Source organism: Xenopus tropicalis, chromosome 1 (genome assembly GCF_000004195.4).
Source record: "Xenopus tropicalis strain Nigerian chromosome 1, UCB_Xtro_10.0, whole genome shotgun sequence".
Classification (NCBI taxonomy): Eukaryota; Metazoa; Chordata; class Amphibia; order Anura; family Pipidae; genus Xenopus; species Xenopus tropicalis.
The window spans coordinates 50,267,842-50,286,427 of record NC_030677.2 but is presented as its reverse complement, the minus strand read 5'-3'; the positions used below and the strand labels follow the sequence as shown (position 1 = coordinate 50,286,427).

At 38.6% G+C, this 18,586-nt stretch overlaps 1 protein-coding gene across 4 annotated transcripts in view; it reads left to right on the top strand.

The window, feature by feature from the left end:
• The window catches only part of palld (palladin, cytoskeletal associated protein), a 189,606-nt gene that overhangs the window by 132,945 nt on the left and 38,075 nt on the right, over positions 1 to 18,586 (top strand). The window contains exon 1 of one of the 4 annotated variants that reach the window (XM_031895457.1): positions 2,244 to 2,571. The exons of the other annotated variants lie outside the window; for them this stretch is intronic. The gene's annotated coding sequence lies outside the window, so the exon portion shown is untranslated. Of the gene's footprint in view, positions 1 to 2,243; positions 2,572 to 18,586 lie in introns of those variants that run through there. 4 annotated transcript variants of the gene reach the window in all.

Sequence of the window (18,586 nt, the reverse complement as noted above, 5' to 3'; positions counted from 1 at the left end):
AGGGGTAGGCACTGTAAATAAGAAAGAAGATATTTGTATATTTGTTTTCAGAGAAAGAATGGCCATGGGTATCAGAGAACTGGATTGAAGTGTTAGAGGGCTGACATCTGAGGGAATTCTGTATGGCTAACAATCTAGTTTTATTGGCTGAGGCTTTGACTTTGGTTATGGCAGGTTTTCAACCTGTGGTGTAAGAAAGCTTTATAATTGGGCAAAATTATAGCTAATTGTATGCATATTCAGTATGAGTGCTGTGTTATGTACCACAGGCCATTACAGGTACTGTACATTTAGGGTTCAAATTCAGTTTGAACCCAAACATGGGCAGATGAGGATTTGGCATTTTAAATCGGCCAATGTATGGCTACCAAAATGTTGTCTGCCTGCCTGTTCAGTTTTCTGATAGATATTTTAAAGGCCACTAGACTGAGCCGATTAGGATGGGTGTTGGAACACAAAGTTGCGGCTGACTTGCACTGAGTGCCTCCATTGAAAACAAATCTGAATACTTAGATCAGTCAAGTACATTAGGACAAATCAACACATTTATATGACAACCAGGAAAGTGTTGAATAGGAAAAGAGATGAAAAGAGATGAGAGATGAAAACTGAGAGATGAAACTGCTGGTAGGAATGTACAAATAACACACATTTAGAATTTAAACACTCATTTGTTATTTTTAGCAGTTCTTTCAATGCTTGGAAAAGAAACCTACGCAATTTTGCCAGAGTGACATCAGGTTATCATGGGATTTTGACTTGCGATTTTATTTTTAACCTAAACTATTTGTGGAGGAAGAGAAGAATGACAACATTAAAAGAAAATTATACAAACTGCTCTTCTAATGACACGCTGCATGCCTTGTGGAATGATTTGTGCTGTAGCAGGGAGGGCATGTTAATGCCCAGTGTTATCTGCCTTCTGTATATGCTATTCTTTTACTAGTGACCCCACATCACTGGAATGTACCATCTTAACCAGTAGTATCACCTCCCAGAGCTCCCGAGTTCTTGCAGTGGTACTTCAGTGAAAGCTGGAGGGCTGCACTACAGACAACCTTGAGCTAAACACATACTAGTAATAAAATAAGCAGCTCTTAAGCTGGTCATACATGTCTGGTCAGATGTCGGTCGGACAGGCCTTTTGGATGGCACCATACACAGGCAAATAAGCTGCTGACTTGGCTGGTGTAATGGCACACATGACATACTATGTGCCATTAGCCTTATGGCAATGACACAGTGGGCACATGTCACCCATAGAAGAACATCTGTATATGTGATTTCCACGTGTACAGTGTTCCACATGCATGTATTCCAATACAAATGAATGGCTAGATATTTTGGGTGCTTTATTTCCTGTGGGAGAGGTAGTATATACTACAGGCACCAACTTTAAAGGTAAACGTAATTCGGGTAAGGGATCTGTTATCCAGAATGCTCGGGACCCATTGTTTCCAGAAAAGGGGTCTTTCCATAATTTTGATCTCCATACTTTGTCTAATCATTTAAATATTAATTTTACCCAACAGAATTGTTTGGTCTTGAATAAGGATTAATTATATTTTAGTTGGGATCAAGTCCAAGGTACTAGTAATGTGCAGACAATAACCTGCATACTCCCAACCCTCCAAAGCAGCTGTATTTATAGATCCATGCCAATCTGCCCCGGGGGGGGGCAGGCATGCACCTATAATTATAGACTTCTGATGGCGGAAGCTGGGCAGTGGAAGGTCGTGGACAGAGAGGACGGAAGTGAGCACTCAGTCCGAACCCACACACAAGCAGTGTGCGAAGGTCAGTCCCAATCCGCTTAACCCACAGGTTAACCCGCGGGTTTTGAGCCAGCCCGCACACAAGGTAATTATCTTATTATTATTAATAAATTTTATATTTGAATAGTTTCCACATAACGGATCCTATACCTGTACCAGAAAATGTAGTTTAAGAAAGAATTTAAGAACAGCAATTTTATTCCTAATGAAAAAAACTGCACTTTCAGGACCGACTGTAAATAATGACAACTGGAGCAGCTTTGAACTGTTTGCCCTTCGTCTGACATGTACTTTGTTCCAGGATCAGACGTTGCCATACAGTAAAACAATACAGAGAAGTTTCAGACATGCAAAACACGAAGAATTACACTCAGCCTTCTCATTGGCCAGTCCCTAAAATAAAGAATTGGCCCCAGTCACAAATACTTAAACGCTCAATGAAATGGGCACAGAAAGGGGAAAATATAATCCGGCTGCTATCACTGTTTAGATTTGCAGCTACGCCTCTTTTTTAAACACATGCAGGAATTCTGCAAAGGGGGGAGGGACTTTTATTGTGAAACTGCAGCTGGACAGAATAGAGTTTTTTTTTTCTTCTGAAGAATCACTGAGTCATGAAGTTGGTGATCCATCCGAGCTTGTCTGACTAACGTGTGTATGTGCAGTTCTGCTCAAGTACCTGTTGGGCTTCACTACAGCTTACAAGCACTGCTGCCCAGCCATCCGCAGGGAGCACCAGTCACAGGCTTCATTGGTGATCAGAGCAGGAGAGGCAGAGCGGGAGGCTCTCCCCAAGGTAAGATGCTCTATAGAAGGGGCATATAGAGTACATTGCCCTAGTGCTATCAGGAAGGAGTGTGAGGAGAATGAGAGCTACTAATGCTTGCTGAGCTGCAGTCTCACTGTACCCAGCCACTTACTGTACATGTATGGACTTTCTGTAATGCAGGAGTCATGTCTGGCTGGTTTCAGGTATTTGTGGAAATTGCAAACTACTCCAGAACTAAAGGAAAGTTTTACATTATCATTTCACATGCATAGAAAGAATCAAGGTCTTTTCCAGTTTCTTACTGAAATGAGTATTCCAGCAGCTGGCTTTCATTTATGCTTGAGCCGAGGGGTTTTCTCTTAACAAAATGCCTAGCTGTAACCAGCCCATTACCGGAGAGAGATTATAAAGCAATATAATGTTTCCATGAGCATCTCCTGCATTTAACCATTTGGACTGTACATATGGCACAGGGAAAGGATGGCACTTATTGAATTGCAGCCTTCCAGCATTTAATATCACTGATACATATTGGTTTCTAGTGTGTTGTGCATTGTAAATAATGAATCACATGGTGGCCAGTATTAGTGGTATCTGATGCACTACACGGTGCAAGATTGCAAACACAACTAGCATCCAGTGCAATATACAGCATGAAAATAGAAACTCAGCTGGTGGTGCAGTGTAGTATCCAGTGCACTGAGCAGTGTAAAAAAGAAACCCCATTATGTGGAGTTCTAAAGTGGTATCTAGTGTATGTCTGGGAACCCAACATTTGATGGACTGAATGGTATGGTTTTGGACAGTATAATGAGAGAAACCCGGTACCTACTGTGCCAGATTTGTATACACTATGTAGTGTGAGAATGGAAATCCAACATTTACTGTGCAAGAATGGTATCCAGTGCACTAGGCATTATGAGAATGAAATCCCAACATTTACTGTTCCAGGGTGGCATCCACTGCATTATGCAGAGTGGGAATAGAAACCCAGCAACTGTGCCAGTGGGGTATCCAGTTCACTATGCACTGTAAGAATGGAAAGCCAATATGTACTATGTCATAAAAAGATGCATTTTAATTTTAAACAGCATGTAAAGCATAAAGATTGCTTAAATCTCTCACGTGGGCACAACTTGATTATTCTGGTAACTATGTGTACCCACTTGATTTAAAGGAAGGAAAAGGTGGATTGTGGATAGATGCACTACTATTTTGTATGGTAATAGAGCATTACATAATGCTCTATTCCATTTGATATTTTATTCCATTTGATATTTTATAAGATAATTGTGCATTGTCCAATGGTGCTTTATGTGTACTTGCACCAATATTGTAATGCTGCATCATTTGTAGCTGGATCAAGACTCAACTTAGTATAATCTGTTACAATGAACACTAGAAGACTGACATGTGATCAGGCTGAATATTGTAAAATTATAATGCCCAGATTAGTTTTTTTTTATCATTTTCTTTTGTCATTTCCTCTTCTATACAATGACATTTATCAGTTTATTGGGTCCAGACTTTTGAACTTTACTGTCATGTTGAATAAAAGTAGCCTGTCATTTTGAAGCTGTTGCTAAACTACGACTCCCAGCATCTTTATCTAGCCAATGTCTGAAGTCTTTTACTAAAAAATCAGTCTTACCTAGAATATGTACATGCATTTACCTTTTCAACATATAATACTCAGCACTTTTGACTCTTGATCTGTTTGTTGGTCTTGACAGCTTTTGTAACATATTATCTATATAGATATATAATTTCTAAATGTTGTCAATTTCTATATAAAATATTCATACAATGGAGAAAATCAGAAACATACTATGCTGACAGCCTGTACATTTATGTATTTGAGGCAGAATAAAGGGGCTCTCTCCTCTGTCTCCTCGGTTTGGTAAAGGAAAACCGCTCAAGGCAGCTCAGGTTCAGCTTGCGGCTCTGAACATTTGTTTAAAATTGGGCTCCACAGACAAAAATACAGCTAAGTTTCCTGGCAAGAGGAATGTATTTTTAAGGAACGCTGGGAAGGAAAATGAAAAAGACGGGCCTTCTGATGATGTGTTTACAGAAACTTGGCAAGCAGGCATGAAGGACTGGCTTTTGGAAATGGCCCAGCAGCTGCTAAGACAAAGTATTGAAGGGCAGAAACCAACCCAAGAGTGCAAAGCAAGGGGGTACTGCATGCATTTCAGTACTCTCTCTAGAGTAGATCAGCAACAACTGGGTGCATATTTTAAAATTCTTGAAATATTTAACCTTTCTAACTTGTGGCAATTTTGCTGGCATGCTGGAAGTTGTACATCAATAAGAGCGTGTACCAGCTTAAAGCTAGTTCTTGCATTATAAGCGGAATTACTGTTTTTACCTGCACATTATACTGTATGTAGTAGGCCAATGTCATGTAGCATTTTGTCCCAACATTCTTTTCCAGGAAGGAGCCTAATGTACATCTTCTGCAATAAATGACATGCTAAACAATCATAGTTGTAAGGCAATACACAGGCAGATCTACTCATCTTGTGAAATCTGGACCTGATTTGGCCCAATTGGCCTGATCTCATTGCTAGCCCTAGGGTTAACAATCATATCATACAGAGGAGCATATGGAGACCCACTGGACAGGGGCCGCATGAACATGACAATGCACTCCTTCATCAGATGTGATTTTCAAGCCCGTCTGATTGAATTGACCTGATATTGGTTTGGCAGGCCTGACGCTGGGTGCCATACATGAGCACTGAAAGCAAAACACTGGATTTTGCTTTAAGCACCCCTATTTGACAGTGATTGATATTTTTGTATCACATCTTTGAAAAGCAATTAAAATAAGCCATTGTAAAAGTGTGTATGTTTTGTAAATATCATAGGGACAGTTAGATTGTAAGCTTCACTGGGGTGGAAACTGGTAATGAATGATAAACAATCTCTGTAAATCTATGTATAAATATGTCCTACAATACCCATATTTTTTCTTGTCAAAACTTAAGTTCCTCCCCAACCACAAGCAGTGCATATTTTCAGAGTACTAAACAGAAGTACGTGCAGATCAAGAAGCTTATTCATTTGTCCAGGATATGTATAACCTGAAATTATACTTTGTTGGGAAATGGAGTTATTGGCAAGCAACAAAAGTTTTAAATTACTATAGCATGGACTGTAAAAAAATGTGACCATTTGAAGACCACTAACCATACCTTACATAAGTAAAAAGACATCAAGAATATTCATGCACTGGGTAATGGTATACCCTTTCCTCTTCCCTTCCTATATTGTGTCCTATGAATATATATATGCTCTGTGAATTCTGTGAGTTTACATCTATGTTGATCTGGGGTAACCAACACTATTATGCCTTGGTTATTCCAGTAGGTTTCTTGCCTTCAGTATCTGAAAAATGAACAGGCTTAATGGGTCAGCTGATATTTTTGGCGTCTTATTTGTAGATCTGAGCATTTTTGTTTGTCTTTCCCAGAACATTCAAATGTAGAGGGGCCAGAGGTTAAATTGAATTTAAGGAGTTTCCCAATTGGTGAACACTTTTCTGTGGATTGATGGCTACTTTCATATTTCCAACATCTGTTCTACCAGCATATAATCAGATTGGCTTGAAGATTCCATTTAAATAGCATAATCCCATTGTACAGTGACTGGAATCTCATCACAGTGCCGTCTGAACGCTAAGAGATAGAGATGTAAAAAACAGCTCAAAACAATAGGGGACTGCTAAGAAATCTGGAGTTTGAAGTGTATTACCGTCTTTTTTCCTCGTTTGTGAGACAGATCCAAACAAGTGACTGGCATGTTGGTATGACCTGGTCTTCCTGAATGACACATTTCTGGACAGAACCAACACATTCTTATCTGTCCTAGACAAACTTCTTCTATTTTGAGACAGAAAATGAATGACACTGTTATGTTGTTCTAGAGGTGACTCACTGTGATTCCCTATTGCTAAGAAAGGAGCTATTGGCAAGAGAATAGTTTTCTGCTGAGTTTTTTCTTTTTGTTAAACAACTGCTAGTCACCTGAATTTTACATTTAGTCATCAAAATCAGATGTGGAAGCAGACATTGTAACTATAATATATTTATCCCCAGAGCTTAGACCATTCTCAAGATAACAGTTTTCTTTAAAGCACCCCTGTAGTGGAAAGTCTGACAGACTTTCATAGCAAAGAGGGAGTCTTACACAGAGGTTATCCTGCGGTTCCAGCAGATGCTTTATTATAACATGCAGTTAATATTTTTCCACTTGAGCATTAGATAAAATTGAACAAACGAGTTTTCCATATGTTGAGAGCAGACTATAGAACAAAGTGATTCCTTACACAAGCATGGGAAAGCCCTAGTTAGGGTTGCAACCTCCGTTAATCCAAATATCCAGAAATCCAAATGGTGCATGACTGAGTAGTCCTCAGCAGAAATGAGCCAAACAATATGCATTAAATTTTATCAATAATCAGAAATGGTGGCTTTGGGATTTTATAACTGGCCTGAATTATATACCCAGAAGCACACTTGTCTGCCATTTTTCAAACCAATATGCCAATCACATAGTATCATTATCTTCATTGGACCAAATGCTCACATCCATAAGTGTATAAAGTTTTAGGAATCCCCTTACACAATTATAGCAGCATTGCTATTTTCAGGTCTACAACATTTTTAATGACCCAGGCAGCTCAAAATCATAACGATCTTCCATGTAAGTCCATTCACAAGGAGTCAGAGCTACTGTACTTGCATTGTGTCTTGCAGGCTTTGTGGCCAGAATCTGCAGGACAAAATCCAGAACAAACAAGGGCAAGATTTGTGAAAACAAGAGTTGCCCAATGACATCATGAAACAACACAGAAAATGAGTAGGCAGTTTAACAAATTTTGGAGCTGTTTGAATGAACAAGAAAGACTAAGTAGAGTTGGCTTTATGTGTGAACATTAATAAAAGATATTTATAAAATAAAGATATCAGACTTACAGCCCTGTACGTCCCAGCTATAATTAGGTGTAATGCAAGCCAATTAACCAGAGAACTATACTGGATAGTGCACCATGTTGTATTCTTAATGAAATGACAATAATAAAATGCATGCTGTACCCAGATCATGGTAAAGTGACTTTATCTCACCTTGCATTAGTATAGAGAAAACCCTATTAGTGCAGTAGTAACATGTCAGAAAGAAAATTTTATAGCCTTTTAGGAAACTATTATAGCCTATTTGTATTTATTTTTTAACTGCTCAATGTTGCTAACACTAATTTAGCAGCATTCAAATGTGAATATCTGTCCACTAACATCGTGGACCTGTTATAGCTGACATATTCAAGTATATTTTCTGTTTTTATACTGCCATATTACATATTACTGTCTGCTAATTTCCCATTTTCCATGCATGCCATTTGTAAATATTACCCACAAAATATTGTGGTTTAGTGATTTCAACAAGAGAAATTGTCTGCCGGCCATCTTTGTCTATTAATCATGCCAAGAGTAGCAATTGGCCAGAGGGGTTGGTGCACTAAAATTTATGAGCGTGCACTCATACTAAGCAGCTGAGGAGCCCATTATATTAATTAAACTTGTAGGTCTGTAGTTAGCTTGGTTCTGAGCTAAATAAACCATATTTAATGAGGGATATAAATTATAGATTATAGGGTGATCTTCTTAAATTGTACATGTTAAAGGGGAAAACAGATCCCAGATAAGTCACATAACATTTCTTCACAAATGTATTTCATCCAGCAGAGACACATTCATTACCCCTGTGTTCCCCCTATTTGTTCTCCACATTATTAAGAAACCCAAGGAGCAAGATATTGCTAAGAGCTGTTCAGAATAGTTCTTGTATGACAATCAGAGCAAAACAGTGTGTGTCCCTAGTAAATGTGGGTTAATTAAAAAACATTTTTTTTTAAGACCCATGAGCCTTGAAGATGTAGGACATGTTTCTACTATTGTGTGCAGAGAACATACCTTGTCTATACAAAGTATTTGGTATTACTGTATTCTTGAGCCTGAATTGAGCCCTGCTGCAATTGCCTTTGTCTATTTCAGTTTTAAAATTTACAGCTGGATTAACCTACCCGTTTGGCTTATTTTGTAGAAGTTCGTGTTTTTGGCATATGTATTTGGCCTTATGCAACACATGTCAACGTGGTAGTTTTCAAACCTTAAAAGGAGAAAGAGACTGTAAAAATAAACGAGAGTTTAGCAACAGAGATGTTTAAGTAATTACCCATCATCATTATCTGCCATTAAAAGAGCAATTCAGTGCTTCCTGCTCTTCAGCTTTGTGGTTTCCCCCTGCCTCTCATTTGCAGAACATTTTCGGAAGGACTAAAAGGACTATCGCTTTCTGTGTAGGCATTCAGTGAAAGTATGTGCAAGTGAAAAGTTCAGTGGCCTGTAATTCATTCTCATGCTATGTTACAGCTCCTGGCACTTGCTAGACCTTTAAATTCCCCATCACTGACATCAGGCCTGCCTAGGCCTTGCACCGTTTCTTCCAGAAATGCCTTATTATGGATGCTTTATGGGCTGTCATTCCGCACAAATGCACTTTCTACTGTAGACTGCATGCACTGGGAAATAAAGTAAGTGAGCAGCCTACAACAAGCTGTAAATTTGTACAGATTTCATTTATGAGACAGATTAAGGTGGCCATACCCTCGCAAAATAAGCAGATCTTCCCACCAATATGCCCTGGTAAAGTAGGCGATATCGGAGTTATCCAGTCGTTTGGCCAAATGATTGAATTACAATGACGGGAACATCACTTGCCAGCGCAAGGACCTGTATTAAGGTGGCCATCCACGGGGCTATTGTAGCTGCCAATATCGGCCCCCAATTCAACAGCTTATCGGCTCGTGTAGGGGCACCAACGACGGGCCTGCCCGACCAACATCTGGCCTGAAATTGGGCAGATACCAATTGGGCAGGTTAAAAAAATTTGTTGGATCAGGGACTGCACTGCGAACCGGACCGACTGCGCCCAGTACTGTCGTCTAAAATTCGCATGATATCACCCACCTGTAGGTGTGGATATCAGTAGAAGATCCACTAGCTTGGCGACCTCACCAAGCGAGCAGATCTTAACGTGTATGGCCACCTTTAGCCGAGGTAGTCCTCAATCCAATGGGAAAATCAAACCAGCCCAATCGACATCTGGCCAATTTTAGGCCAGATACTGGTCTGGTAGGGCTGTCAGGGGTCCTCATACACAGGAAGATAAGCTGTCTGTAGGACCCGAATTGGCAGCTTAAATCTGGCCGTGTATGGCCACCTCTAGTCTGCATTGTCCTAAAAGAATAGAAAGATTTTTCTTTGCAGAGGAAAGAAGTCCATAGTTGGTCTTGCTGAAGGTTAACACTTCTATCCCCCCCAGTGTCCAGCAAATTAACATACCAGCCAGGGAAGATATACATCGGCATGGGGGTACATATCAAGGAAAAGTTTTTAGTAAATGAAATCAAACCATAAGTGCAAATATTGCTGTATAAGCGCTAATGTACAAGGCTGGGAGCTGCCCAAACCAATTAATTAAAGGAGGCTCAAAATTATTGATAGAAATATAGTCAATTAGATTTCAACTCCATTAAAAAATTAGCATGATCAATTTGCTGTCTGTTCTGGCAGTTTACTTTGCTGACTACTAATGATATCATATGAGGGATGTTGCAGAAAGCCAAGCAGCTGATGCTATACACTACAGCCATTTTGGCCAAACCTAACACACACATGTCATGAAGAGGCAGGAACAAGTTCTGCTCTATAAGATCTTGTTCATTTCATTTAATGAATTTTATTAAGGTAACGGCAAGCAAGGGAAATGATCAAAGAAAAGTTATTTTACTGATCTGACAAGATGTGGCCAATTGTATGTGGTAAATTTAGTGCCAAAATTCTTTTCAGCATTGTAATGGCTTCTAATCAAAAAAGTAAACTTCCCTTATGAATCTCTAAATGTCATTAATGTAGAGAGTACGGCAAAAGACTAAAATGCTATGCTTATTGTAAGTATTCTTATTGTTTCCTTTGCAAAGTCTATATATTTCTTTTTTCATTTAATTTCAGAGCTGAGTGAGTCTCTCCACCTCTGCTACTGTTCAAATAAAATATCTGAGTAAATAAGATTAAGAAAAAGGAAGTACTGAATGAAAGATGCTTTAGCTGTGCATGGTATGGCACTGTAACCATTCAGGGCTCTGGATAAGGAGAAAGCAAATATACCATGTACAGAGCTTTATTGTTAACTGTTAACAGTTAGCATCAACATACTGAATATGAATGATGCCATTAAGCACTTACAGTATGGGGCCTCTTTAAAAAGCAGTTTGTTTAATTATTAGCCAGCCCAAAATAAAGCATGTGTACACAAAAATAAATATAGGCTTCATTCATCAGCTATATTTCAGGACAACCAGTATTTTTATTGTATAATTTCCTGCAAGGGGTACAGTAAATAGCAAACACGGACACCACTCGTTTTGTGTACAGGAACCTTCCACCATTTTCACTGACTTAGCTGGCAAGGCAGTGTTAGCAGTTGTCGTTTCAAAACAGCTTAAACACATGATAATGGTTGTGGTGCTTTAAACTAGACCTTAGATTAGATTCTGAGGCTAAAAGTATTAAAGAAGACAGGAATAGTACAGAGAAGACATACAAACCCAATGGTCTACAGATCAACCACTATAGTGATATCAGACTGTGAAGAGCTTGCATTGCCAATCACTATTCAGATATATTACTCAAAACATCTGATTGGTTTTTGCCTTCTATACCTCCCTTAAGTAACTGTCAAAGCTCAGTTTCAAATACCAGTTTTTACTTCGATTACATAATTTAGAAGATATTTTTAATGTTATCAAGGCTTAAGACGGAGGTAGCATGCTGAATATTTTCCATAGAAGCTAATTCCAGCAGATTTGTTTCTGTGACAAGAGGCCATTGTAATGTAGATAACACTTACTGTGATCTGAAAAGTTTGTGTGTGGTCCAATTTAGAGTCTGTAAGGGCCATTCTAGTAATAATAGCTTGAGCGTGAATGGTGAAACTTCAAAGCTTGTTGGGGGGGCTGACTTTTAGCTAACCACAGACAGTTCTAGGGTGAGTTCTGAGTCAGACCAGAGAGGATATATGCCCTGGGCCCCCATTCTAAAATGAGTCCCACATTGAAAAGAAGATGTCCTTGGTAAATATACAAATGACCTAAATTGTGTAAAGATTTGTAGGTAGGGATGCTAGAATTGTACTTCATCAACAGAAGGGCTGCAAGTTAGCTATTCCAGTCATTAAAGAGTAGATGACATTGAAAAAGTCACAGCCATAAATTTCAACAGATAATTTTCCAAAGTACAAGGCACATAGCCATTTCTGCTTTGTCTAGGGCCAACACCAGCCCTGCACACTAGAATCCCAATTTCTTTAAATTGTGTTTTTTTTATATGCTCTGTACAAAGATTGGTGAGTTCTTATAGAATAATGGACATCTGGGACATTAAGTACTGAACTGATTATACATATTGTGTTTTTATGCACATATCAGCTCAAGAGGCCTCCTAGCCTGTGTCTTTTCTACAGGCCACTCATCTGATCCTCTTTATTTACAGAGAGCACTCTCCAGAAAATGTATAGACTTGATACATCAATCTCATCCCCCAAACCATCTGAATTATTCAGATTCTAGACAAAACACCTTTCAATTCCTAATTTAAGGATCCACATTCACTCTACAATATGATGACTTCATTTTTGTTGCCAGCTGTGTTTATGTCGCATGACTGCTTACCACCAAGACTCTCTGACATTGTTTATTGGGAGTTTCACAGATTGTATGCATTTGTCTTTGGTTTGTGATACTGGAGCGACCAGTCTTGAGATGGCAAATCCCCCCAAGCTGTGCTTTATGATACTAGCGCTTGTCAAAATGTCAGAAAATATTTGTATGATGGGAGCAAGTGATCATCTGCAATGAGCAGATGGACAATATGTTTGAAATTAAGTCTGGATGGTGAACAATCCCCCCCCACAAAAAAAAGGTTGAAGTAAAGGGGGGACACAAATACTTGTATTTGCTGTATGGGCTGGAAAACAACGAATGGTCACAGTATTCAAGGAGTTATTTTTGATTTATAGATTGTTTTGTATGCATTGTTGGGCACCCTACAGTGGAAGAACTGCCTTTGGATCCTTGCAAAGGTTGCAAAGGTACCTACATATTTTAGTCCTTGCATGGCTATCAAGATACTATGTGGTTATCATAGTTGTAAGATCATTTTTGTTCATGGAGCTTACGTGAAACTAGAGGGGAAATTCATTACATACTGTATTCACATTGTTTTTTTCTCATCTTTTATCTTTGTGTCCAACTTAAATCAAAGTACAGTTTATGGTCTCTGTAAGAATATTTCTATAGGGTTTTTTATTTGTCTTTTGTGCTGAGTTACATTTCAGTTTTAAAAGCTCTGTATCGGTGTCTTTGATCTGTAATCACAGCATTTTAATAATCATAATAATTCAGGGTAAATGCCCACAAACCAAAAGCTTAATTTTAATCACATTTCCATTTGATTTTATGCTTGGTACCAGTTCTCATGTAAACAAGTTCCAGCACTGAACTGAATCAAACATTGTGCATAATAACTGGCCTCTGTGGGAAAGGGGTGTAAAACCTCACTGTGAGGGCCCCATTTACCTATATTTACTCCACTGCTTAAAGAAGCACTAATGCCACCATCTCCAACTGGCTCTGCTTAAAAAGTTGTACCTCAAAAAAACAAACAAATACACCAATTTTTACAAACCTGGGCAAACACATCCCCTGGTTTGTTTGCCCAGGTTTGTAAAAATTGGTGTATTTGTTTTGACAACACTAAGGTCAAACCTTTTAAAAATGTAAAGCAAACTTAGAATCTGACAGCTGGAATTCAAACACAGGGAAGTGATTAAATGTCACGTTTTAAATAAAAGCAATAGTTTGAGAATGAGTTTTTCCATTATGATTTTGGTTTTACAGAGCTAGTAAATGTAAAGTGGATGAAAATAATGTACCAAAGACAAACATATTGGGTCATGTTTTGCCAAGTTTAATTTTGGACAAATGTTTCATTTTTCTTCTTTCCCGTCTAGTCCTGGCACAGGAGAGAATTGCTTCCTAGGGTTCTTATAAAATTATTATTATACTGACCAGCTGTACATTTTTAAAATAACATGAAGGCTTGTAAGGCTCTCTTACATTACCACAAGTCTCATAACAATGACAGATGCTTGGTTACATACATGGGAAGACCTGCTCATTTGGTGAGGTTGGCAAACAAGTAGATCTATGCCTGATTTGGCAACCCAAATGTAAGACTAAATTACTCTAATCATCGAAAGGCTTCGAGTATAGACAGCATCGAGCTGGGGATACAGTAGAAAAGGCCCAATGTGGTTGTCATTCATTGGGACCTTCCAGCCTTCTTAATCAATATGTGACTGAGCCCCAGATTTTGATCAGGGAAGCCAATATTTACAATACAAGGACTACATTTCTTCACTGGTCTCCCTGGATGTTCCTGGTTATCTCCTCTGCTCCTCTCAGAGCCTCCGTCTTTTTACACCATCCACACCCACTGCGCTCTCTCGTCTTAAACCTTTCCATCTCGCTGCTCCTTACCTCTGGAACTCTATCCCTGAATCCCTCCGTAGGGAAAACTCACTCACTCTTTTTAAGAAAAAGCTCAGCTGTTACCTTCTGGAGCACTAAAACATTATTTTGCCTAGTCCTGCGCTTAAGGGCAAATGCCCATACCTTGTGCACTCTTACCTTCCAGTTTGTGCCTGTATGTTACCCAACCACTTAGATTGTAAGCTCTACGGGGCAGGGACCTCCTTCCTACTGTGTCTCATACCACATGGCACTTATATATATATATATTTATTGTATTTATTTATTATATCACTTGTCCTCCCTGTGTGTAATTTTGTATTCTGTAAGATTGTACAGCGCTGCGTACCCTTGTGGCGCTTTATAAATAAAGTTATACATACATACATACAAGGACTGATAATCTGATGAATTAATCGGGCAGTGGCCAACCATCTAGATTGTCATCCGCTTTAGTCGATAAAGCAGATGGATTAACAAGTTACTCTTCTACATTTCTACATTGCCAAAAAGTGGGGAAGGCTTGATTGAAGTGGATGGAACTGTGTGTAGCAGCTGGATCCAACAACGTGTGGGCATCTTTGGGAAGATGGGATGGCTGGATCACACGGTGCCTGTCCGGCATATATCACACACTTTTTTTGTAGTTAACAAGATCAGTTTATTAGAAAGGCTGAGATGTAAATTGTATTTTCCTTTTGTTGAAGAACCTTCTGGAAGAATAAATTCAGATGAGTTGACTGCAAGTGATATCACCCTGCTGATAAAATTGTAGGATTATTCAGGATTAAAATAAAGACTCTCCTTTACAGCTAAGGTTGTTTAAAGCAAGTTGTCAGATTTAAGAAAGTTTCCCTAATAAGGCAGAGTGATGTAACAGGCCTGGATACGGGCCAGCTTCCCAACACTCGCACTGTTTATGTGAACAGCATACCTATGGAAAATGCTGCAGGAATGCCACATATATATATATAGCAAGTGCAATTACTTTTATATGGAGTGGAAATAATAAGTAGCTTTTTTTAGGTACATTCAATGATCATTTTCAATGATCTTGCTCATGTGGATAGAAATTGATGGAAAGCTTTATTTTCTTATTATTTTTAGCTCACCTGCTCTAGGGACTGCCTTTAACCCTTTTAGGATTCAGTAAACCTTCTCTCCTTCAATCAAGGCTACATTAGAGTCACAGTATCTTTACATCTGTGTCTATATTATATATTCACTGTGTCTTAGATGTACAGCTCTGTTGGATTTTCATAAGACATAAAGACAAAAAACAACCTGCACATATTCATATTGGTAATTTCCCCCACAGCCAAAGGTCTGATACCTGGCCAGCTCCGGTTGGTTTCCCTTATGCATATTTTTAGCATGTATTAACCTGTGATATAATTACCATTCCACTGGCATTCTTTTCAGCTTTTTCATTTTCTTTCTCTTGATATTTTTTTTTTTTTTACTTTCCTATGAAGGAAAATGTTTTTCTGTTTCTCTTGAGCATGCAGCAATGAAGATTTAAAGGCAGATATTCCACTAAAGAATGTAAGCAAAGCCTTTCATCTTTCTATATACTTTTAAACAAGATTTTTAAAAGGGTAACTGTCAAGCAAGGATAATCCTGTCTTCCCCTTCCAGCTGTGAAACTACAAGTCCCGTCATCCCGACTCACATCAGCAGGCTAAGGATGAGGAGGGGTTTTATGTAACAATAGCAGGAGGCACAGAGAAATGAAAAAGATGTGCATTTACAGCAGACTGGCTGCAATATATTCTCAATTCTATGCAGTGAGTCTTTCTTGGGGACACAGATGTTCAGCACATGAGGATTTATGGGTGGATCAGGGCTGGGATCATTTGGGTATAATGGCTTAGTTTTTATTTGTTATTAGGAAGAGGAAATCGTTGTCAAGTTGTTTTTTATTGTCATTTTCCTCTCCTTTCTCAGCTGCTCTTACTGTCACATGTTACTGGAGACTTAACAGTTCGTATGGCAGTGCTAATTGAAACAGGACCCCATTATGGAATGGATTTGCCTTTTATAGAAGTAAAATATATTTCACTATTAGCTGTCTATCCAGTCACAGTCTGGATACTGATGGAAACGTTTATTATTTTAACCTTCATAACTAATGGGAACTTTACACTACTTCACTATTTGTCATAAAAGTTCACATTGTTTTAGTGAAGTCTGTAGAATGCATCAACCAAGGCAGGAACGCCAAGCCTTGTAGCATCTACTCATGTGAAATTACGGAAATCCATCCAATTTATTACATAAAAATGTGAGTTTAGAGCTTAATACATAAAAACTCACCCACTTTCTCTTCATTTTTATGGGATTGTTATGGGATTTTTATGGGATTTTTATGGGATTTTTAGAAGCAAATATATCAGTGGGTGATAAAGTAAGTAAGAACTCCCCATTTCATTAATATGCTTCTAAAAATCCCATAGGAATGAATAGACTGTGGGCAATTTTTTTATGTATTCTGCTCTAAACTGACATTTAGATAAATCTGTGTCACTTCTTGATAGGAGTCTACTGTTAGGCTCATAACATAACAATTCTCATTACCTAACAAACAAGTTGACTATTTACTTGCTCACAGGGAGGGTGCTCGGATAAATTCCAAGAAAATGATTTAATCAGATGAATCCTAAGAAAATGGTTTATTTTAAAAGGGTTCTTCACATTTGAGTTAACTTTAAGTATGAAGCAGAGAGTATTATTTTGAGACAATTTGAGACAGCTGCTATCTGGTTGCTGGTGTCCAAATTACCTTAGCAACCAGGGAGTGGTTTGAGTCTAGTATAGGTATGGGATCGCTTATCTGAAAACCCCTTATCCAGAAAGTTCCGAATTACTGGAAGGCCATCTCCCATAGACTCCATTATAAACAAATAATTCTAATTTTTAAAAATGATTTCCTTTTTCTCTGTAATAATAAAACAGTACCTTGTACTTGATCCCAACTAACATATAATTCATCCTTACTGGAGGCAAAAACAATCCTGGTTTATTCAATATTTAAATGATTTTTAGCAGACTTGGAGCAGTTATGGAGATCCAAATTATGGAAAGATCCCTTATCCGGGAAAACCCCAGGTCCCGAGCATTCTGGATAACAGGTCCCATACCTGTATATGAATAGAAGAGGTCCTGAATTGAAAAACAAGTTATGAGCAGTAACAATAAAACTGTAGCCTCATCAAGAAATAGTTTTTTGGCTACTGGGGTCAGTGACCACCATTTGAAAGCTGCAAGGAAGAAGAAGGCAAATAGTTCAAAAACTATATAAAAAATTGTTGCTTAGAATCTATAACATACTAAAAGTTAACTTAAAGGTGAAACACTCCTTTAATAAAGTGGTGCTTAGTGGTGCTATGGCAGATGAGAGAGAGAAAATCAAAGACTGTCTCTGCAGATTATTTTGGAAATGCCCTGAGGGAATGCTGTGTTCTGGCAGCTCCTTAGCATAACATGATAAGAACATTGAGTATCTCTTAGATCTGGAGCATGCAGCTGACAGTCTAGTGACAGAAGTTTGGGTTATTCACGTTTATTCTTTCTGAGAAAGGTAATGATTGACAGTGTGTTTCCATTACATATAGGGGGGTACAACCTGAAGTCTTGCAGCTTTGGCTAAGTCAGCTGAACACTGTTTGGGTTTGTACAGATGGAGCCCTGTTGGTTAAAGTGCAAATCCCTGGCATGTCCCCATTCTATAATTGGCCTGTCATGTTCTCTTCAGTTTACATACACCTGCACCGATGCCTGTATTCATTTACAGCAGTGTTGGACTAAAATATATACTACAATATTAAGGGCCAGATCATATTGAACCTATGATAGCATACAAAGGCCTGTAAAGCTGCAGGGCAGGCTGAGACTCCCATCAGAAAGATGCATCCAGTTCATGGGCCTCCAGTTGGACTGCATTCATATCATCTGAAAATGATCTGGTGATAGTACCCTGTAGCAAGTATTAATAGAGGGAGAGAAACAAGATAAAAATGATGTAATGTAATTGTTAGACAAAGAAAGATCGTCCAAGCTTAATAAAATGTCTTCTTTTGAAATGTCCTCTGTAAAGCTGGAATTAGTTCCTCTCTTCTTCTGTAAATCTCAGGGAAGCAACAAGGACCTTAGGATGCACCTATAGTAAATTTTAGATGTTAGCTGTAAAGTGTTTACCTAACTGCCAGGAAACTGCTCGTTGTCAGTGTGTATATATAACTCAGGGCTGTTTTTCCCAAAGCAGATTCATCCGAGCTGTCTGTAAAGGGGGTCCAAGACAAGGTTGGCTGCTGTGGGCAGAATGTGGAATGCTCAGCAGTGGGTATAGCAGATATAATATGGCAAGATTAGTGTAGTATGGCAAAT